This window comes from Suricata suricatta, chromosome 7 (genome assembly GCF_006229205.1).
Source record: "Suricata suricatta isolate VVHF042 chromosome 7, meerkat_22Aug2017_6uvM2_HiC, whole genome shotgun sequence".
Taxonomy (NCBI): Eukaryota; Metazoa; Chordata; class Mammalia; order Carnivora; family Herpestidae; genus Suricata; species Suricata suricatta.
In genome coordinates, this window is record NC_043706.1 from 7,379,835 (window position 1) to 7,400,880 (window position 21,046).

A 21,046-nucleotide genomic window follows, 5' to 3' on the forward strand; every position below is an offset into this window, starting at 1 on the left:
TTTGATAATTTTTTTACATTGAATTTAGCCAAGACTAATTCTCCTAGTACCATTCCAGTAATGACAATAGGGAAATATGGGCAAATAGTTTACCTACATGAAATTTAGCATGTTAAGCATTTGTTTTTAATTTTAACAATTTCAATGGCAATATTTATATATGCTCTGGATATTGAAAAATCACCATGTCCCTTCCTGGGTACTTCAATTTACATATCTGAAAGCTGTTCTAATGTGGTAGCCACTAGACACATATGGCGAATGTGAATTAAAATTAAGTTATATTAAAAAAATCCATTTCAAAGATCCAAGTAGCCATATTCCAAGCATTCAGTAGACACATGTCAGGGGTGACTACTTTACTGAACAGGGCAGACATAGGTCCATCATTGAAGAAAACCGTATTGGACTGTAATGAATACTTATTAGACCTCCCTTCAAAAACTCGGCTCCATTTAGTGTTTCTTTCAACTTGTTACTCCATCTTCACTGAAAGAGGAACTCACCACCTCTATTTCCTTAAAGAGTTTGTGTAAGATTAGTATTCTTTATTTCTTATATCTCTAATAGAATTTACCAGTGAAGCCATCGAGGCCTCTGGTTTTCTTTCTTGGGAAGATTTTAATTAGGAGTTGAATTTCTTTCATTGAGATTCAACATCAATCTAGTCAAGTTTCCTATTTCTTCTTAGGTCAAGTCTCTTTACATTTTATCTTTCAATGAATTTGTCCATTTCCATTCTACGCTTCCAATTTATTGATTCTTTTATATCTACAGGACTTGTAATGACGTGCCTCTTTCATTCCTGATACTACCAATTTGTTTCCTTTCCCATATTTTGGTCCTGGAATAGGTATCCATTTTATTTTTCTCCAATTTTACTTTTGGGTTTAATATATTTTCTTTACTATTTTCTCACTCTTTTCAGGGATTTCAAAGTTTTTCTTTATAATTTCCCTTTTTCCTTATTACTAAAGACTTGATTTTTTTTTCTCAATGTCTAACTTCTTAGAGTGGAAATTAAATCATGGATTTGTAGAACACCTTTGGCAACTGACAAATTTTTTCCTCTTATTCACATAAAATGTAGGGTTTTCCCTTACATTATGCAATTGCCGAATTTTCCAGTTACCAGTTGGGTTCACTTAGGACACTACGCAGAGTTGGCACAGGCACCACAGGTTAAGGAATCAGTCCCACAAGTCTGCCGCCACCACCAATTTACTTTTAAAATTTATTTTGAGAGGGAGAGCATGCACACATGTGCACGCATGGAAAGTGCAAAGGGAGAATCCCCAGCAGGCTCCATTGTCAACATGGAGCATGTCTGTCGTGGAGGCTTGAACCCACGCATCATGAGATCATGACCTGAGCCAAAATTAAGAGTTAGACGCTTACTCAACTAAGCCACCCAGGTGCCCCTGCCACCCTCCCCACTTTACACACCAACTAAAGCCCCAGGCTGTGATCTGTACTCCAGATCAAGTGGCTGTAGGTCACATTCCTGTGACTATCCTCTCAGGTTCAGGAATTTGCTAGACTGGCCCCTAGAACTCAGAAAAGCACTCTACTTGGTGTTGCTGGTTGGTTATGAAGGCTACAGCTCAGACACAGCCAAACGGAAGAGCTGCGTAGGGCAGGGATGGGGATTTGTGGTGGGGAGAGGAACACAGTGAGTCCCCATGCTGTCTGTGCCTTCGTGGCCTTTTCCTCTTCCCTGTTTCCACTTTCCATCTATTTACTTTCAACCTAACTACACTTATATTTGAAATAAGTGCATCTTTTGTAGACATCTCTTATATTTAATATATGACTATACGAACAGCATATAATTATATTTTGCCTCTCTTAATTCATTGGACACTCCCCTCCATTAGCATACTGATCCCTATGATGTTTACTTTACGTATTTATATGACTGGGTTTGTGTTCATTTCTTATTTGTCAATTCTATGTTCTTAATTGTCTTTATTGCCTTTTTGATGTTATTTGCATATTTCTCTAGAATTCTACTTTACTTCTCATACATACACACAACAAACTTGAAGCATCACTGATGAAATGATTTTCAATAGCCAAAGAATTGATAAGACACTGTCACTAAAACTATTGTATTATACATACCAATGGTTTCAACCATGACTTTGATCCCCTGGGGGGGTGTGTGTAGACATTTTGGTTATCGCGATGAGGGTAGGGGTGTGAAGTACTACTGGTGAGGAGATACCAAGGATGCTGGTAAATATCCTAAAACACACGGGACAGCTGCACACATCACAGAACTGTCTGGCCCAAAACGTCACGAACACCAAAGTCGAGGAATTCTGCTCCACGATTACAACAGTAAATTTCTGCAGTCATCTTATAGTTAGTATTGCATGAACTCACCAAGTAGACACTGTGCAACTGTATGCATCCATATCATCACCCATCCTATTCCTTTATTCTATTGCTAAGATATAGATTACTGCTATATAGGTTATGAACGCCATAAACACAATGTTACAATTTATCCTTTAAACAACCATATGCAGCATAAAGAAATGAAAAGCAAAAAAAAAAAAAAGGTGATCTGTCCAAAGAGTGTGCATTTCTGATGCTCTTCATTCCTTTGTGAGGATCAACATTTCTCTCTGGCGTCATTCCCCTTCTTTCTGAAGAACTTCTTCTAAAATTTCTTGCATCATAAGTCTGCTAATAAGAAATACTGGTAGCTTTCTTTGACATGAAAAATGTTTTTATTTTGTCCTAATTCTTAAAGGATATTCTTGCTGAATACAGAAAGGAAAGCAGTCTTATTTTTCCTTCTGCATTATAAAAATGCTGCTCAACATTCTTTAGTCTCCACTGTCTCTGAAGACATCATCCTTTTCTTGTAGTCAATGCATCATTTTCCCCTGTGGCTCTCAAGATCTTTTCCTTCTCACCGGCCATCTTTCTGTTCCTTCTGCTGGGTGTGTGGTAGCATCCTCCTTCCATCAAATTTGGGGAAATGTTAGCAATGATTTCTTCAAGTACCTCTTTCTGTTCCATTGTTTCTCTATTTCTGGAACTCCAAGTACATGTAAATTAATCCACTTCGTATTATCTAACAGATCTCGGAAGTTCTCGTTTTTATTTCAATCTGTTCTCTCTGTTCCTTACACTGAATTGGTACTATTAATAGACCTTAAAGTTCACCAACCTTTTCCTTTGTCAACTCTTTTTTGCCGTTAGTCTATCAAGCAGATTTTTCAGTTCGGAATTTCCACTGGTCCTTTATCTTTTCTATTTTTGTTCAGAGAGTTCTATATCTTCATTCACTCTGAGTATACTGTATTTACTTCATAGCAGATGCTCATGATAACCATTTTAAATACTCTTAATTCTAACACCTATGTCATCTTGGAATTTATATATCAATTACTGTTCTCTTTTTATGAGAACATACTCCATTGTCCTAATTATGTGGAGCTCATGGCCCAGACATTATCAATGGCAAGATATTGAAACTCTGGATTCTGTTATTTTTCTCCTAGGAGTGTCGTTCATGTTGTTTTAGCTTACTATTATATCACGTCAATTCAAACTTCCAATTTTGATTTTTGGAGGACAGTTCTGGGTCCAATTAAGATATTTTATCATTCACTGAAATGTTTTGAATCTGTTTTACGTATGTGACTCCGATGCATACAGGGACAAAAATGTGGAAGTCTCGCTTACAGCTCTGGCCTTTCTCGGATTTCCTCTCACCTCTGGGCTGAGATTTCCCCAAATTCCATTTCCTGGTTCTGGCACCAGAACCCTCTTCCCCTATATGCCATGTCAAAGATTAATTAAAGTCACAAAAACAGGCAGTAACTCTATTCAACTCCCCAGCTTCAAAAACACTCCTGCATCGCCTACTTGGGTTTATTCTCTAGTGCCTGTACACGGCTGTGTTTCACATTATATCCAGAATGTGTAGTTCTTTCCCAGCAAAGGGGTCCATCCGTAGGACCCTACTTAGTTATTACATAAAGCAAAAGATGCCTTTCCTTTTGCTTTGGTGGTTTTCGGTATCAAGAGGCCCTGACCTCAAGAGTTACTGTTACCTGGTCAAACAACATATTTGCCTTTCTTTTAGCCTGCAAGCAAGATGTCCCTTCAGTGTTTTCAAAGAGTATTCAGTTCTTTTCAGTTATTAACATATTTGTGTATCGACAACTAGCTTTCCTAGAGGGTCCTTGACAGGTTTTGCTACATCTTGTTCTGTGATGTAAGAAACAAGTGGTAGACAGCTAGAAGACCCTGTGTGCTTTACTGAGGGGAATAGAGCGAACAAACCAGTAGGTTTAAGTGAGAGCCTCCCTAAGGTAATATAGAAGTGCTTGACTCTAAATCAAGAGATCCGAGTGTCAAGTCCGGCACAACCAAAATGTTCACGTCTGCACCTCCATTTCCTCACCACTCAACAATGTCCATTTCAACTCCAGAGGCTGCGCTGAGCTTTCAACCACATAGGAAAAGCCTCTAGGATCGAAGTCTAAGTCTTACAGGGCTCAGTAAGCAGTCACACTTTCTCAGCTGAAAGCAGAGCTGGAATACCGCGAACACGAAGATGATCAGTGTTCTATTCATGCTCTCCAAACTTAAATTCAATACTATTTTCAGAGAGCACCGCAGTTTGTTCATGATGATGGTGGCTGTCCCACATGTCTACAATGGTTGTTGCTCAAATGTTTTGTTATTACACGCGAAGTTATAAAAATCCCTTTATGATCCTTCAGGGTATCCATTCCATCTACTCTATTCCAAATCCCGTAACTTCCCTATTATCGAGAGTCCTATGGGTAATTATGCTTTCCGGCATTGTAAGAACTTCAGACTGAATCCACTTGAAGCCAGCAAGCTGTATTTAAAAGGGAAAAGTCCTTTAAAAGCCAAGTCATCCAGCCCTGTAGAGATTAGAGGGGTCTTAGAAATTAATGTCCATCAGTGAACCAGTAACTGACCACACCCATCTCTCAGTCACTTATGAGCATTCCAAGTAAGTTCACTGGCCTTAAAAGAGGAGTGTGGGAGCACAGCTAGGAACCTCCCGAAGGAAGCCTCCACCCCAACTGTGGGAAATTCCCTCCTCTCACAGGGTTTACAGACAGGTTTCTCAGGCTCCATACCTACTCCGGTAGTCCCAGGCTTTGGAGATGAAAAGTGGGCAAGTTTAACCAATGAATGAGGGCTGCCTAGTAGAAATACAATGTGAGTCACCTATCCATTTAAAGTATTTTCTAAAACCCACCCTTTAAAAAGTAAAAGAGTAATTTCATTTTGATACCATATTATTCCAATGTATCCAAACTGTCGTTTAACATGTAGTCAATATTTAAACTAATTCAATGCACATTTCACATTCCTCTAATGGTGCTAAAGCTGCTTAAAAGTCGAGAGTCTATTTTATCCTAGGGCACATCTCAATGCCTAAGAGCCACATTTCTTTTTTTTTTTTAATTTTTTTTAATATTTTATTGTCAAACTGTTTTCCATACAACACCCAGTGCTCTTCCCCTCAAGTGCCCTCCACCATCACCACCACCTCTCTTCCCCTCTCCCTCCTCCCCCCCAACCTTCAGTTCATTCTCAGCATTCAATAGTCTCTCAAGTTCTGCATCCCTCTCTCTCCCCAACTCTCTCTCCCTCCTCTATTCCCCCTGGTTCTCCATTAGGTCTCTCTTGTTTTCCTGCTAGACCTATGAGTGCAAACATATTGTTTCTGTCGTTCTCTGCCTGGCTTACTTCACTCAGCATGACACCCTCAAGGTCCATCCACTTTCCTACGAAGGGCCATATGTCATTCCCTCTCATTGCCATGTAGTACTCCATCGTGAATATATACCACATCTTCTTGATCCATTCGTCAGGGGATGGACATTTAGTAAGAGCCACATTTCAAGTACTCAGTAGATACATGAATGAAGCTAGTGGCTTCCATTTTGGAGGCACAGTGTCCAATAAATACTCTTTGTTATTTTTGCTATATAGTTTTCTTCCAAGTAACCATATCTACTATGTTCCAGAGATTAAAAATGAGAAAAAATCTGGTAGGATTTCAGACCTGGGAGTCTTCTTTTAATATGAGGAATACCGCTGGGGCAACAGTTCCTTATGATACAATTTTAACGTCATTACGTCTTTATCTGGAAAGCAACTTCTTTTAAGTCATGACGGAGTCCAAACACCATGACTGACTGAAGACATACTTTGGACACAGCTTCAAAAATATAGGATCCCTTTTTCCGGACATGGATAATGTTCACAAAACCAAAAACCAACAACAACAACAGCAGCAGCAGCAGCAGCAGCAAAGGGAAAAACAGGCTCAAAATGGATCTTGTCCCTAAACCAGTAAACCAAAACTTAATTTCAGGAATGCAACCTTTAACCAGTTAACCTGGAACTTCCTGATCTGCATGAGGGACCAACATCCTCCCCCCAAAGAAAGTGACTCTGCCTGAAACACATCTTGTAACTTCCTTGTCCTGCCCCGTCTCTTGTCTAGGAAAGTCTTCCATTCTGCACAGCACCCTGGACGTCCCTTCCACTTGCTAGATGGGTGCCGCCCAATTCACGATTCACGGATCATTGAATAAAGCCAATTAGATCTTCAGATTTATTGAGGTGAATTTTGTTCCTCTAACCACAGTCTGTTGAGGGACGGAGCTAGAGGAAGCTGGTTACCACAGTGCCATCTTCTCGCTGTGCAAAGCCTGTTCTGGAGAGGAGTCACGTGCCTAGGTGGACTGCGGGGCCAGGCGGAAAATCCAGGTTTCTAGCTTTGTACCCTTCTTTTACAGTACGCTGACTGCCCACACAAGCCTTCTCTAGTTTATTTCTATCCCACAGTCTCCCATCAGGATTTCCCACAGTTGTCCTGATGAGCTCTTAGCAGTACACATCTTCACAACTATGACCACAAACGACCTTCTAAAACATAAGGAGTGCACACTACTTCTGAGGTAGAACAATGAGGCCAAGACACAGCAGAGTTACAGAATCAAGGTGCTGGCCTCCAGGTGGAGGCGTAGGAGGGGAGTGAGCTCTAGAAAAAACTAGCTGTGTGACCTTGAGCAAATCTCTTCACCTCTCCATGACCCAATCTCCTTATCTGGAAAATGACTGGCAGTGCGAGGATGAGATTACCTCTGAGGTCTCTTCCAGTTCTAAGATACTTATTCTAATTCCTGCTAGAAAAATGATTATGGAATAATAACCATTCAAAGTTAGTCTTCTGCTTAGAAGAAAAAACAGTTCTGCCACCTGTTCTGTCTATGGACATATGTCGATGTCTAAGGACTGGTCACGTACTACTGAATATTTTATCAAGAAATTAAATCCCAAGCTGTCGTGACCATAACAATTCTTCTCTAAGAACAAGTCTCCTGTAACAGAAAGCATCACACGAACCAAGGGCATGGCTAACACACTTTCCTTCTGAAAATCTCTTTCTTAAATAAAAGTTGGAAATGGCGACGTGTAAAGCATGTTTCCGTGGGGCTTTTTTTTCTTTTAATTTTTTACCTGAAAGTGAATCGTTTACGTTTTGGGCATTTTGGTTTAAACTATGTTAATACCATTTCCACTGCGTTCAACTCATTCACCAGAGGACTGTGTGGCCCCTTCTCTGAGCCAGGCGACGGCGAGCTACGTTGATATAGTACTTGTTTGGAGAGATTCGAGCCCAGGGTCCAGATCTGAAGGAAATTAACCTAATCCTTCTCTAAGGACTGAGTGTGCAGCACAGCCACATCAACCTTTTATATTAAAAAGTGACCTTAAAACAAAGCAGCTTTCTAAAACCACAGACCTTTACCATTCTACTCCTACTTGTGATTACAGTGGCAAAGGAGAGTGCGCTGGTTCCAAGCAGGGTCCCGGACATACAAACTCCTGGAATACAGTACAGTCCCGTTTGTTAACGTGGTTCCTCAAAAAACCAAAGGCTTCTGAGACTATATTTCTACAGCATCACATCAATGCTTCTGCTCAAGAAATACATAGTCATCCATCCTTTCCCTGCTCCCTGGGAATAAAGCCAAGCCCCCCCCCACCCTACCCTGATTCCCAGTAATTAGCAATACAGAGAATTGGTGGAAAGACGGAACCGTTCAACATCCATTTGAGGCCCTTACTTGAATTGACTCTAAGTGAGTAATATCTTACGGTAAGGCTCTTTCTATATGTATATGTTGCTCCATTAAAAAAAAAAAAAAAAAAAGAACTCCGGTGCTTCCTCCATGCTTTAATTAAGAGTACTCATTTTATAAAGATTAATGATCACCAAGCATCACTTCCGCTACTGATGTTTTCTGCTGAAACCATGTGAAACGCAAAATCCTGTAATTGTCCAGTAACAAAAAAAATGTAAAAAGACAAAACTTACAAATTCTGCTATGCTTTACATTCTGAAAATACTATCAGTTAAATATTCTGGTGGTCGCTCTTGGGAAACAATACTGCTATACCTCATTCTTAAAACTAGACACCTAAACCAAAGTTGGTTGATGGTATGAACTTGGATTCCTATGGTCCTGGAAGAAAAGATGAAGTACAAGTATCCTCGTAACAGAACAAGGGAAAACATGAACCCAGAGTGGCTAGCGGAGAAAAAAAGTATAGTAAACCCAGCATCACCTACCCTCTATCTGTTGAACATCCTTTGTGAGGCTGATGTCTGCCTTTGATAACAAGAGGAGTAGGCAGAATTCAATGTCAGATATCAAACACATTTGAAAAGAAAGCAGGAGAGGAAAGATCACTCCTATAAGCCACCAGCCAAATGCCAATTCTTATGTACCGGCTTCTTTCAAAATATTCAATCACATCTAATAATTGGCAGGAAACACAAAAGGGCTCTCACTTCCATGCTGTTGCATTCACTCCGCCTGGGGTACGTGGCCATTTGTGGCCACAAGCAGCAATGAGGGGGAAACCTCAGGAAGATGCTCCAGTGCACCAGCCCCCCACCCCCAGCTCGACACCACTCTGGTATTAATATACTTCAGTCTGCAGGTTAGGAAAGGGTCGTTAAAAGCATCAAAGTAACATTTCTCTGGGCAGATAGAGAACTAAAGGATTTTTTTCTTACTAAAGAAAAATAAAAAGACGAGTCAAAATATCAAATTCAATTGATGTTTCCTGAACGCTTTTCATTTAATAAGCTTCTCGACGGTGTGTTAGAATTGAGAACGTGTCTCGCTCCTGGAATAAGATACATGTTTTATGAAATCGCCACAAAAGAATGATCATTCTTTGTACAAAGTGCTTGCTTTGTAAAAACGGCTATTTTTGCTACTTTAAAAAATTGGTTTTTCTCATCTCCACAACATCTAAATAAAAATGTATACTTAGTTGTTTCTGATCACAGAAGTCACAATAACGTTTATAGTTTCTCATTTAGTAATTCCGTTACTGTATGGATAGGATTCTTCTTTTTTGGCGATGTTCTCAGGCTAGGACACAATTAACTCCAGAAGGTCGCCATTAATGTGCACTTACTACCAGTGTAGCGAAATGCCAAGCCACTTGCTTAATGGGTATTTGTATAATATACAGAACAGAAAGCCTCTGACAGTCCTTTGCCCCCCAAATATTTTGTGAGCACTTGGCATGCACCTATCCCTGTCCGGTGAGGGGCTGGGAATATCCTTAAAGAATGGGAGTGATCAGAGAGATGAAAAGAGGGAATCATGATTGAGGAAGTGGTTCACTTGGGGACCTCAGGGTGCTCACCCAGGAGGAGAACCCAGGCCACATGTGAAGGCCGGCAAAGGCGTCCAGGGGAACATAATAACTGAAGAGAGGCCAAGAAAGGACAGGGAAGAGAGCGAGGCGATGATGAATTAAAAAAATGCTCTTAACAATTTGACACAAAATCAGCTTAAGACTGATGAGCCTGTGTTGCTTCCAAGCCCTTTCACCGGGAGACATTTTCTGGAGGAGATAAGCCTTGAGCATAATTTTCGAGAAAGAACATTGAAGCTTTAGGGTAGAAGAGCAGTTTTACACTTCATCGGTCTCTGGCCTGATGCTGAACAGACCAAAAAGAAATTTAAAAAAATTTTTTTAAAAACCTACTGTGCCTCTAAGACATTCCTAGAAGAATATATGCTAAACCGTGCCCACAATCAATTTAAAAAAGAAATAAGAAGGATAAAACAGCAAGCATAAAACTCCTTCACAGTTTTTTTGGATGCCTCCAGACTTGTTCTGGACTTCCGGGTCTGCTTGGCATTTGGCTTCAGGACTTCTGCTGCCTGATTCCCCACAAGAAATAAACAGGTGACGCCTCAACGTTAAGGACCGTTCCCGCAGAGATGCCACCGAGACCTCAAAGCCTCGGGTCAGCGGCACACTTCTTTGTTTACAGAAGAACTCCCAATCATGAAGCACGAGCTGAAGCCACAGCACTACTGCAATTCTAGGGAATATTCATCAAGTGCCAGGAAGGTCTTATGTTCGTGATCCCACTTCGCCCTCACAGAACCCCCCGAGGCAGGTACTATCATTATTATGAGCGACAAAGCTCAAAGTTAAGCAAGTCAAAGTGTCACAGGTCCCAGGGCTGGCCGGTGGCTGCGTGAGATTTTGACACAGGCACCTGCTCACAGCCCCCAACACCACAGACCAAGCTCAACCAACCTGCCATGTCACAGAGGAGGAAAGAGACTCCAAGGCAGCGAGAGAAAAGGTGAAAGCAGATAATACAGAACTTCTAATACTGCAGGTTAATAACGAGGTCCTGAAAAAAGGACTAAGGAGGCGGGAAAAAGCAGAGATCTGACTTAGGTCATCAGTGACCTAATACAGTGTTTAAATGGATTAAAACAATCTGTAAACAGTAACAAGACGCCGTGGCAACACTTCCAGATCTTGCCATTTTGCACGTTTTGATTACTGTGCCAGCTCTGACAGAGGTTGGGCCTCCTCCTGTCTGTGGGTAAGAAGCAGAAGAAGGGTAATTTTGCGAAGTACAAATTTTCCATTTTTATGCATTGGATGATTATAATAGCATTATATTTTAAGAAAGAGTAACAATCCTGGCTTTCATCTTTGAATTTAAAACAAAAAACTGTTCTGTGTTAGCAGCAAGGGAATAAAATATGGTGATCTAGCAAGGAGTTCTCAAGCTCAAAAAAATATTTGTCCCTGTGTCTTCATTTTTTTGAATTGTTTGGAATTCTTTACTATCTTGATCTTCAGTGTACATGTCCTGTGTAATCACATCCTCAAAATAACACAGGTAATAATTTAACGAGGGGTCAGAAAACTATAGCCCACAGACCAGATCTGGCCCATCACTTGTATTTGTAAATAAAGTTTTATTGAAAACCAACCACGTTCACTCAGTTATATACGGTCTATGGCTGCTTTCTCTCTTGACCATCTCAGTCGAGCAGTTGCTGTCTGGCCCTTTATAAAGGACTTTGCTGTGTCCTGTCCTGCACCATTGGGAAGTCTGCAGATAGAAGACTTCACTGTCCTTCTCTACAATTTGTCTTCTGGATTCCCAATAATTCACTTGGTTCTCAACTAATGTTTGTGAGGCAGCCTCCATGCTCCTGGGACAGAGATGAAGAACAGGTTAGAGTCTCCTGGAGAAAAACCCAAGGGACCGGGTAGTAACTGGTCTAATAAAGGAGAAACATAGGGGAGGGGAAGTCAGGCGGGTCTACGTTGGGTTTGCAACAGAGGTGATCACAGGAGTGAGAAGCATGAATATGGTCTGTTTTGTCCTGGACTTGGAAAGCTCAGGGCTGACTAAAGGAGAGGGTAGCATAGTCACACCTAAAGGGGTGTGAGCAGGTGGACGGTAAGGGGGAGAACCCACATCGTTTACAGTGACTCACAGGTAGTGGATAGCTTGGGTTCTTAAAGGTATTTGATATATTATTATTTAAATAATGATGGTTTAGATTTCTAGGTTACATTCCACGTTCATGACTTCACAAAAGATACATTTTGGCTTGTGGTTAGATCCTATATATTTTTTTTTCTTTTTTCTTTTTTTTTTTTTTTTTTTTGAGAGAGAGAGTGTGTGTGAGCATGTCCATGAGCAGGGGAGGGGCAGAGGGAGAGAGAGAGAGAATCTTAAGTAGGCTCCAGTCTCAGTGCAGAGCACGACCCTGGGATCAACGACCTGAGGCAAAGTCAAGAGTTGGATGCCCAACTGAGCCACCCACATGCCCCCGATCTTCAATATTACAAAGAGTTAAGATGGCTAAGAAGAGAAGGAGCTGGTGTGTGAGGTCAGGAGAACTGACCATCTCCAAGTACCCAGGATCCTTACCACAAGCATGCTCCCAGGTTGTAAGGATTACATCCAATCAGGTGTTGGAAGAACCCTGTAAAGGAAACGGTTTAACCCAAGTTCTAACTGTATTCGGTGCCCTGTTGTGTTCCTTTTTCCTTTTACCCGACAACATCCCCGAAACTCGTTGGTCCAAATGGAACCTTCTAAGTGGAGAAGCCAGCCTCGTATGTGAGCAGAAAGTAAATACTTACCTAAGAAATAAGTGATTGATGAAATGATGGCGTGTGGTTGCTCCTTTGGCTTTCTGATCAATGGCAGGGGACGGAATTCATGCTTTGGGCTTACATTATCAGAGTTAAGCTTGACTGTAGAAATTAAACTTGACTGGACCAAGACAGGAAAACGCTTTAGTTTTTGCTTTAGACCTACCTGATATTTACCTCTCTGGTCAGGAAGGAAAGCCATGGCAAAGAAAAATTCTTAACAACCTAACCAATCAAGTAAGAGGCACACACTGAACAACTTCAGTGTGATCGATTGGTTATTAATCAAACAACAAATATTTGATTTGACCTGGACGCGAGCTGCCCATAACATATACATTAGGCATCTGTCCTTAACAAATGTTAATGAGCTTATGCCAACATTTTCCCTTAAGTGATTCTAAAATGGCATTTTATTTCTGGAACTTTGAACTTCAAGGATTGTCCATTGACCCAAGCAAAGAAAGTACCGTGCAAGACTTAAAATGCTCACTAAAGTAAATAAAATGACATCATTTTAGAAAGAGCAGCACACCAAGGTAATCTTTTATTCAACAAATATAAATGGGCACTTAATTTGGTTAAGAAAGACTGTTAGTGTGGCTGAAAACCTTTACAAATAAACCTTATTTGGAGGATTCTCAAAGCTTCTAAGGCTATGAAGTATCAGTCACACATCAGAAATATACTATTTTTACTTGATAAGCTGTATTTATGTGCTGAAATATAAAAACTGCTAGGTTTACAAAAGGAAGATTAATGGATTTCTTGACTCTGATATCATGTGAGCATTTTTGTTTGTTTGTTTTGACTGTGATCACTGGTAAAAATGGAAGTTGCTGCTTAAAAACATATATACTTAAGTAGTTCTGAATATTTTTAAAGACTGAGATGAAAAGCAAGCTCCCCATTTACCTTTTCTTGTCTTTTTATTGTGGCCAAGAAATCCAATGTTAGAAATTCATAAGCATCTACATTATTCCTCTCCCTTAGGTGGCCAAGCCTCTTGTTTACTTGTGATATTACAGCATGTTCTTACAAAAATTAATTTCAAATCAAAAAAGCAGGATAAGAATTACTTTCAGCAGTGAAATGTAACAGAGGGACACTGCAATTTAAGCCCAGCTAGCATATAATTAAGAACAAGAAAAATCAAAGTATTCTTGATTAGACATTCATTGCTTTTATTTTCTCCTGATGGACTTTCAGTTTACCTTAAAAGATCTATTAAAAATCACAAACACACAGACACTTGGAGAATGCAGGAGTAGGGGGGGAATAGGTCATCTTATAAAATTGATTATGGGAGCTCTCTCCCAGCAATGCTGATGTCAGCAACATGGAAAACACTCTCCAGATAAATTCTGCAGATACCCCCTTCTTCTGGAGAAAAACCTCTGTCTTTCTGTACATTGTGAGGCAGAGGGGGTTGGCTGGGAGCAGTTAAGTTTTATCCATGAGCATAAACATCAGTCTGGCTTTTGAAAAATGAGCCAAACCCAAAATAGCCCAGGAAAAAAAATCTTTTTGTAATTAAAAAAAAAAGGGTATACATATATATATATATATATATATATATATATATATATATATTTTTTTTTTTTTTCCCGTCTAAATCTGGAATCCTTACTATCTTATTTTAAACAAGCCAGAGATTGCAAGCTTCAATCTGTTTGGATAGAAAAGAATTTATATAAATGTTTTGTTCAAGCCCAAAAGGGAAAGAGTTTAAATATACAGTGCATGAAAGATGCATGCCCAACTTCCAAACAGCTTAGTGCAGAGAAGAGAAAAATAACCTAACCTTCTGTTCCTCATTCCCAGCAGTCTTCAAGCTTAAATATCTTGCAATTTGGACCGTCATCCCAATGACCCCAACAGTAAGAGATTAACCAAAATTTCATAACTGTCCTGCTCTCCACACAGCCCCCACCCCCCACCTCTTGGAGGGGAGACCAAGAAGGTCAAAGAACAAATGGAAACAAAAATCTGTATTTTGTACTCTTTCTCTGCACTTGAGAAAGAAAAACGAGGCAGATAAATCTGTATAATACTAAACCAAATCTCTTTAATTCCAGTCAGCTTTTATCATTCAGTCACTGAGTCTGTGTGCAGGGGGAAAAAAAATTCATGCTAATTCCCCCTAGCAACAGCGACAGCCAATCAGGAGACTTTATGTACCATGCAGCTGCCAGCCAGAGAGAATAACTCTAAGTAGGTCAGGCCTGTATTTCTAAAAATGCTACGGTCTAGTAACCCCACTGTCCCGTCTGTCTGCCCTGCCCCGTAATAACCTCAATTGCTCGGTGACACAATGACATACTACGCTGGTAGAGTGCAATCACATCATGCTACATTATTCTGCTGCGAGCGTGGCTGCCGGGTGAAGGACCCTCGGAGGGGCGGCATTAATCAGGCAAGCCATTCATGTCCACCAGCACTTTCCTCCAGAAATGGGGACCGCATTAATGACCAGCTGTTGGAACTAACACAAACAAAATAATGTCTTCCACCCTGTTGGGTGCACAGAATACGCTATTCTGATCTGGCAGGTTCCGCTTCTTGACTAAATGGAAGATGTAAATTAAACGGGCTCAGACAATGTCAGCTTTGGCAACCTCAAAGTCAGTATATTTAAATTATATTACATGGGATTCAAAAAGCGATGGATTTAATATACACAGCTTTCCCTGTGTACCATTTTCCCTAATTCACATTAAAAAGGGAAACGCATACACGGGGAACGCGGTACATGTGCACGCATCACCCAGGACGCCAAACGCACAGAGCTGCACTGAAATTGACTTCGCTTCAGGCAGGGAAACAAAGCAGGTCAGGAGTAATTGGGCGGCGTGAACACAAATGCAAAATGAATACTGTGGAGGAGCACCGAAAACAAATAAGAGTAAACATCCTCAGCCTCCCGACCAATCAGCTCTCCCCACCGTGTCTTTGTGGGGGCTCTGCTCCCACCAAAATCTCCCAAGCACAGGAGACAGGGAAGGGAAGGGAACATGGCCTTCGCATCCCAGGCGCCGCAGCGCCCTGCCTTCGCGAGGCTTTACCCACGCACAACCAAGGCTCCTTCAAGGCTGAAACTGGGGCAAGGAGCAGAAACCAGAACCCCACGGCAGGTGTTTGAATGCGAAAACGGGGATTTTAGACCCAACCTGACCATGTTTATTGGGACGTAGTCTTTGACGCCTTTCCATGTGAATGCACAGAAACAAGCAAACAAAAATCACGTGTGGACGCAGCGGGAGGGCTGACACCGCCCCCCCCCCCCCCCCCCGGAGGAAATACCTCGAAGAAAGGAGGGCTGCAGTGATTTTCTTCTTGCACCATGGATCTGAATCGTTAAGGAATCATGATTTCAGTTAATGAATGCAGACACCCCTCTGTCCCCTGACAAATTGTTAACTCAGCCTTCGATTACACAGAATTCACCGGGTCTGAAAAGTATAATCCATCCATATTTGATTTACACACAAAAAAATTCCTTAACCCGTGTGCCCTTGTTTGAACCGGGTTTGATAACTTAGTTATGACTATCTTCTTCACTCCGTGGCACACATCACATAGTTATTCTTGGAGAGATACAGTCACTGACGCAACCATGAACCGCTAATTACAAGCTGCTGACATTCTGCTTGTCTATGCAGCTTTGAAGTTCTAAGACTGTTCTTCTCTCTCATGTGCTTGCTCAGTGTCATCCCCTCCCCCTTCCGCCCCATTATTCCCCCCTTCCCTTCTGGCCACTCTGAGCCCTTCTGGATTCACTCGTGGACTCTCTGGAGAAAGCAGCAAGGTCAGGTTCTCCCGCTTGCTTGCGGGCTTTCCATTCCCTCCCGGCACGCTGTGCACCCAGATCTACAGTGTGGACGTACAGTAATGAGATCCCCACCCAACCCCGCCCGCAGGAATGCCTCAACAGCTGGCCAAACATAATCCAACACACAGAGCTGCCTTTGTAGAAATAGTAACAAACAGTGGAAGGGCCAGACAGGCTCCCAGAAGGGCTCCGCATGACAACTGGGAAAACTCCTCCTCCCCAGGTCTGAGCTGGCTCCACGGAGCTGGGGTCGGAGCAGCACGGCTCACTCATCTGAGTCCAAAACCAGCCTCAAGCGCCGCCCCGGAGCTCTGCAGAGGCGACTCCGAGGGCACTCGCCACTCCGCCCAGCAAGTTAGACGCGCGCTTTCTCCTCGCGGACTGTGGCCGCTCTGCGCCCCATGTCACGCGCCTTTCATAACGCAGCGCCACCGACTCCCAAATCCCACCCACAGCACCCCACACCTGTGCGGTAACCGCGGAGCCGGGAGCTATGGGGACCACTGGTCTCCCTGGGAAAAGGATTTTTTTTTTTTTAATTACAGTCCGATCCTGGTATTCTAAAGCATGTAAATAGAACACTGCATTCATGTATATCGAACATTTTAGCATCTGAAGCCTGTGGTAGCCAGCTGGTCCCAAAGTCATCTGGGATACATTTATTTTGATTAAATTGATCAGATTTCTATTTACAGGATAGAATTTTTCCCCTATACTGAATACAGCTGTGTTTACAGGGATTTGGAGGAGAAGAAGAAAACAAAACCCTACAATCAGCCCTAGCAAAGCGCAGAGCACTCAGAGCTCCAAGGAGTTAACGCCAGGGGTCTTGCTTTCACATTAACAAGAAAATTCTGCATGCAGCTGCTGTGGCCATACTCGCTAACTAGTCAGGAAATGGGTGTTGAGCTGAAGCTGAAAATCCAAGCTGCAATCAAGCCCGATCCAGCCAAGTGACAGACTTCCTGTGTAAAATGGTCAGAAATCTTTCTTTCCATGTCTCTACATGCATGCACATGCATTGAAATCCATGCTGCTAGGCTGGGCTTCTCTCTGGGGACACGGTACAGTCACCCAGCCCATCAGTTTCTGCCTTGACAGCACCGGGGACATCCAGACTACAATTTACAGTTCCTCCATCCATGGGCTGGGTTATAAATTATGCCATCCTCTCTAGAATGGGAACGCAGACCAAGCGGCAGACAATCGAGCGGCATCCAGCACCTCCTCTGGCTTTCCAGGCGCTCCCCTTACCCTGTCTCTCTCCGGCTCTGCCTGGCCGGGCAGACACCGCAGGTACCGGGTTCATCCATCCTCAGCTCCGCTCAGGTAAAATGCCGCCGCATCCCGGCATGGCTCTCCGCCCCCCGCCCACCCGCTCTAATCCCTGCGAGCAGCCCCGAGCTGGTGCCCACGGCCCGCGGAGGGCCCGGCGGCCACGGGACGTACTGCTAAGTCCCCGTCCCCGGTCCTTGGTGTCCTCGCTGTCCGTCCCACCGCGGGACTAGTGCAGCTTCACCCTTTTCAGCCGTGAGCGGCCCCGGCCGGGGCTCCGGAGCAGGTCCTTCTTGGGCGCTGGGCAGATGGCCGCTCGGGGTTCAGGTGCACCTGCCCCCAGGCGAAGCCGAGGCGGGGACTCCGCAAAAGCAGCTCAGGTAACCAGGCAGACTTGTGCCCACGGAGATGCAGCCCCGGGGCCGGGAGACCAAGGACGGTCTGGCTTCGGAAGAGGAGAGAAACAAAAAAAAAAAAAAAGAAAAGAAGAAGAAGGAAGGAAGCACCAAACAGCACAGCTCGGCGCCTGCGGGGGTCGGAAAAAAAACAAAGCAAAACAACAAAAAAAAAAAAAACCAGACACAAACCGTTAAAAAAAAAAAAAGAGTTCAAACCAAATTTCCAAAAATAAAAAATAAAAAGGAATACATAGATCAGGGTACTTCGTGCGACTTTTATTTCTGACGTTTCTCAGTGTACTGGCCGCCCCACCCCCCTCCAAAATCTCTTCCGTCCCCGAACAAACGCTACTGTCCATGAGTGCGGAGTCACAAAGGCTCTTGCTCCAAAGTGCTGCAGCCCCAGCATCACATGAGAAGCCACATGACAAGTGGAGTCGGCTGCTGATGTGGTCAACTATTTCACCGAGGCAGGGGGGAGTAGGAGGGAGCCACGTCTCAAGCGAGACAGGCCCCTCCGCTGCCACGGGGAAATCTCCTTACAAGAACAATGAGAAGCAGGCATCTGGGAAGAAATGCTCGTGAAGGCATGTACTTCCATCCCTGCACGCTCGCACAGACCACAGAGACCCCGGATGCCTGGAGACGTTCACAGGATGCTGTACCGCAGACACTAGCTGGATGGCAGCAATATTATTTCTAGTTTGTGTGAGTCCAAGCCGATTCCACATAAGTGGATTCCTGAAAAGCACACACCATGTCTTCAGAGCATGATCAGGCTTGGGAAACCAATTCTATTATCTCTCCCTGCAATCTGTATCTGAACCAGCATTCTGAATAATTTATTTTTAGACTAATAAGATGCTTGCCAAGACCGCGCCTTTCTTCGGCGAGTGGCACGGGCAATACGCACCCATGTGGGAAAAGCCTGTCCCTTTGTAGGGAGAAGAGACAAGACGGTTTTCATCATTCCCTCCCCCTCCAAAAAAAAATTCGATTTCTTATTTAAAGGCACACAAACACATAACCATCAAGTTCTCCCACAAGTAATCATTAAAAACAAGCAAAATGTTTCTGCTTCATTGATGTGCCTCTTACTTGCAGTTTGGCATCTCATGCTGGCAAATGGTGGTGATATTTTTCTAACGCTGCTCGTGGCTCCAGCTAGAGCCCTTAAGCCACGGGGATATTACTACTTCTCAGCAGGGCGAGAGCAAACAATTGCTTTCTGGAGAGGTGCCATGCCACCAGGTATGTTTCACTAGTTACGATACGGCATGGAGGAAGGAGATGGCCTCGCGGTCTTGTAGATTCCCTCACGTATGAAATGTTGCCTACCTGGGACATCGAAGTAGGTCTCATTAGAAAAATGGATCACGCCAGCTAACTAGAACCAAAGAATCGTTCAATGAGTGGCAAGAGTGTCTACAACAGGGCTTATTCGGTGGTGTAGACGCCAAGGGAAGAAGCTGCACTTGTCAGGCTCTAACTGGGTGGGGGTGCCAGCACCATTCTCAACACTGAGGAGCCGGAGCGGAGCCAGAGAGGCACGGTTCCTGCCATCATGGGCTCACAGTCTAGCTCACATGAGCTCCCAAGTCCTGTGGATTCTTTCCTTACAAACTCCCCCTGAATTTAAGATTTCCTCTCCGTTCCCCTTTCCCAGAGTCTCAACTCAGGCACTCGTGCCTTCCCACGGAACAAGCTTCTCTCCGGTCTTCTCTTTGCATTCCAGAACATTTGGCAGCCAGCCACCCAATGGATCTTACATTGCCACCATATTGGTGACATCGAGAATCCCTGTGTGGATGGTCTGCACAACTCTCTGCCCCAAACTGAGCATGGCTCCTTTATATCACCTCCTTCCTCTGCTGGCAGTGGAGACACCCTGTGACCAGACTGTGCATCATCTACTGGTGCAGATGACCGCCTTCCCGAGCATCTGAACGCGCCCACACTGAATCAGGGAAGACATAATCATTTGGGCTTACTGTTGCTGATAAGGAGACATAAAGCACCCGAAAGGCAGCGAAGCCCCATGAGGCACTCCCCCTGCCCTCAGAAAACGTATCATCTATGGAATCTGTGGTACGTGTTCTATTGGTACAAACCATGTACATCCTGAACTGCTAGCTACCTTTTCAAGTTTTAGTTCTTGTGAAAAGAAAAATAATAATAAATGGGTGTAAATCAGCCTGCTTAATGAGCATCAGGTAAGCAGGGCCAGAGAAGGGAAAGATGACTTCTACCTAAATGCTGGGAAGGGTCCTCAGAGACCCTGAGATGTGCCGGGAGCCATGAGCTGTCTGGAGCGGAGCAGGAGAGGTCAGAGTCCTAACAGAACTAGCAAATGCAAGACCGAAAACATGAGCGCATCTCCACCACACATTTCACATGCCTGAACCCACTTAATCTTAAGGATCCCAGGAGGGATGTGTTGCTCTTTTCAATGATCTAAAACAGAAACACCAAAGAGAAGGGAAGCAGGTTGTCCCGGACCGCACAGTGAGGGAGTGGCTGGTCCGGTCCCTGAGTGCACCTTGTCTGCCCGCTTGCAGGACTGTTCTGGCGCTGGGCAAAGGGTGGGAGGGAATCCAGCACAGTGAGAAGACCGAGCCAGTCCCCAGGGGGGTGTGAAAGGATCGATTTGGTTCAAGGAGGCTGTTAGTTTTGTAGCAGTGGGACTATCCTGTGAACAAGCCAGGTCGGGTCATAGTCAGAGCTGAGACAGACGGGACGGGGGAGCTTGCGTAGAAAGAGAATAATTAAGGGGTTCTGGCAACAGAATCACTCTATGGGGAGAGTGCCCAAACTCTGCAGTGGCTAAAGAAAAATCAGTATGGATTCTGGAAGCTTTAAGCCTGAATTAAGAAAGAAGATCCTTGTGTTCAGGAGCTGTGTCATTAATCTCTGTTTCCCCAGTAGTGAGAACAACGCTAGGTGCATTTTTACAAAATGATGAATGAGCAAATGAAAGTCATGGAGGTAGAAATGGGGGCATTAGAAGCAG

At 43.4% G+C, this 21,046-nt stretch overlaps 1 long non-coding RNA gene across 1 annotated transcript in view; it reads right to left on the reverse strand.

Moving 5' to 3' along the window:
• LOC115296590 overlaps nt 1-18,106 on the reverse strand; it is a 171,219-nt gene extending 153,113 nt beyond the window's left edge. The window contains exon 1 of the long non-coding RNA XR_003910938.1: nt 17,618-18,106. This is a non-coding gene — a long non-coding RNA (uncharacterized LOC115296590). The remainder of the gene's footprint in view (nt 1-17,617) is intronic.
• Between the last annotated feature and the right edge of the window lie 2,940 nt (nt 18,107-21,046).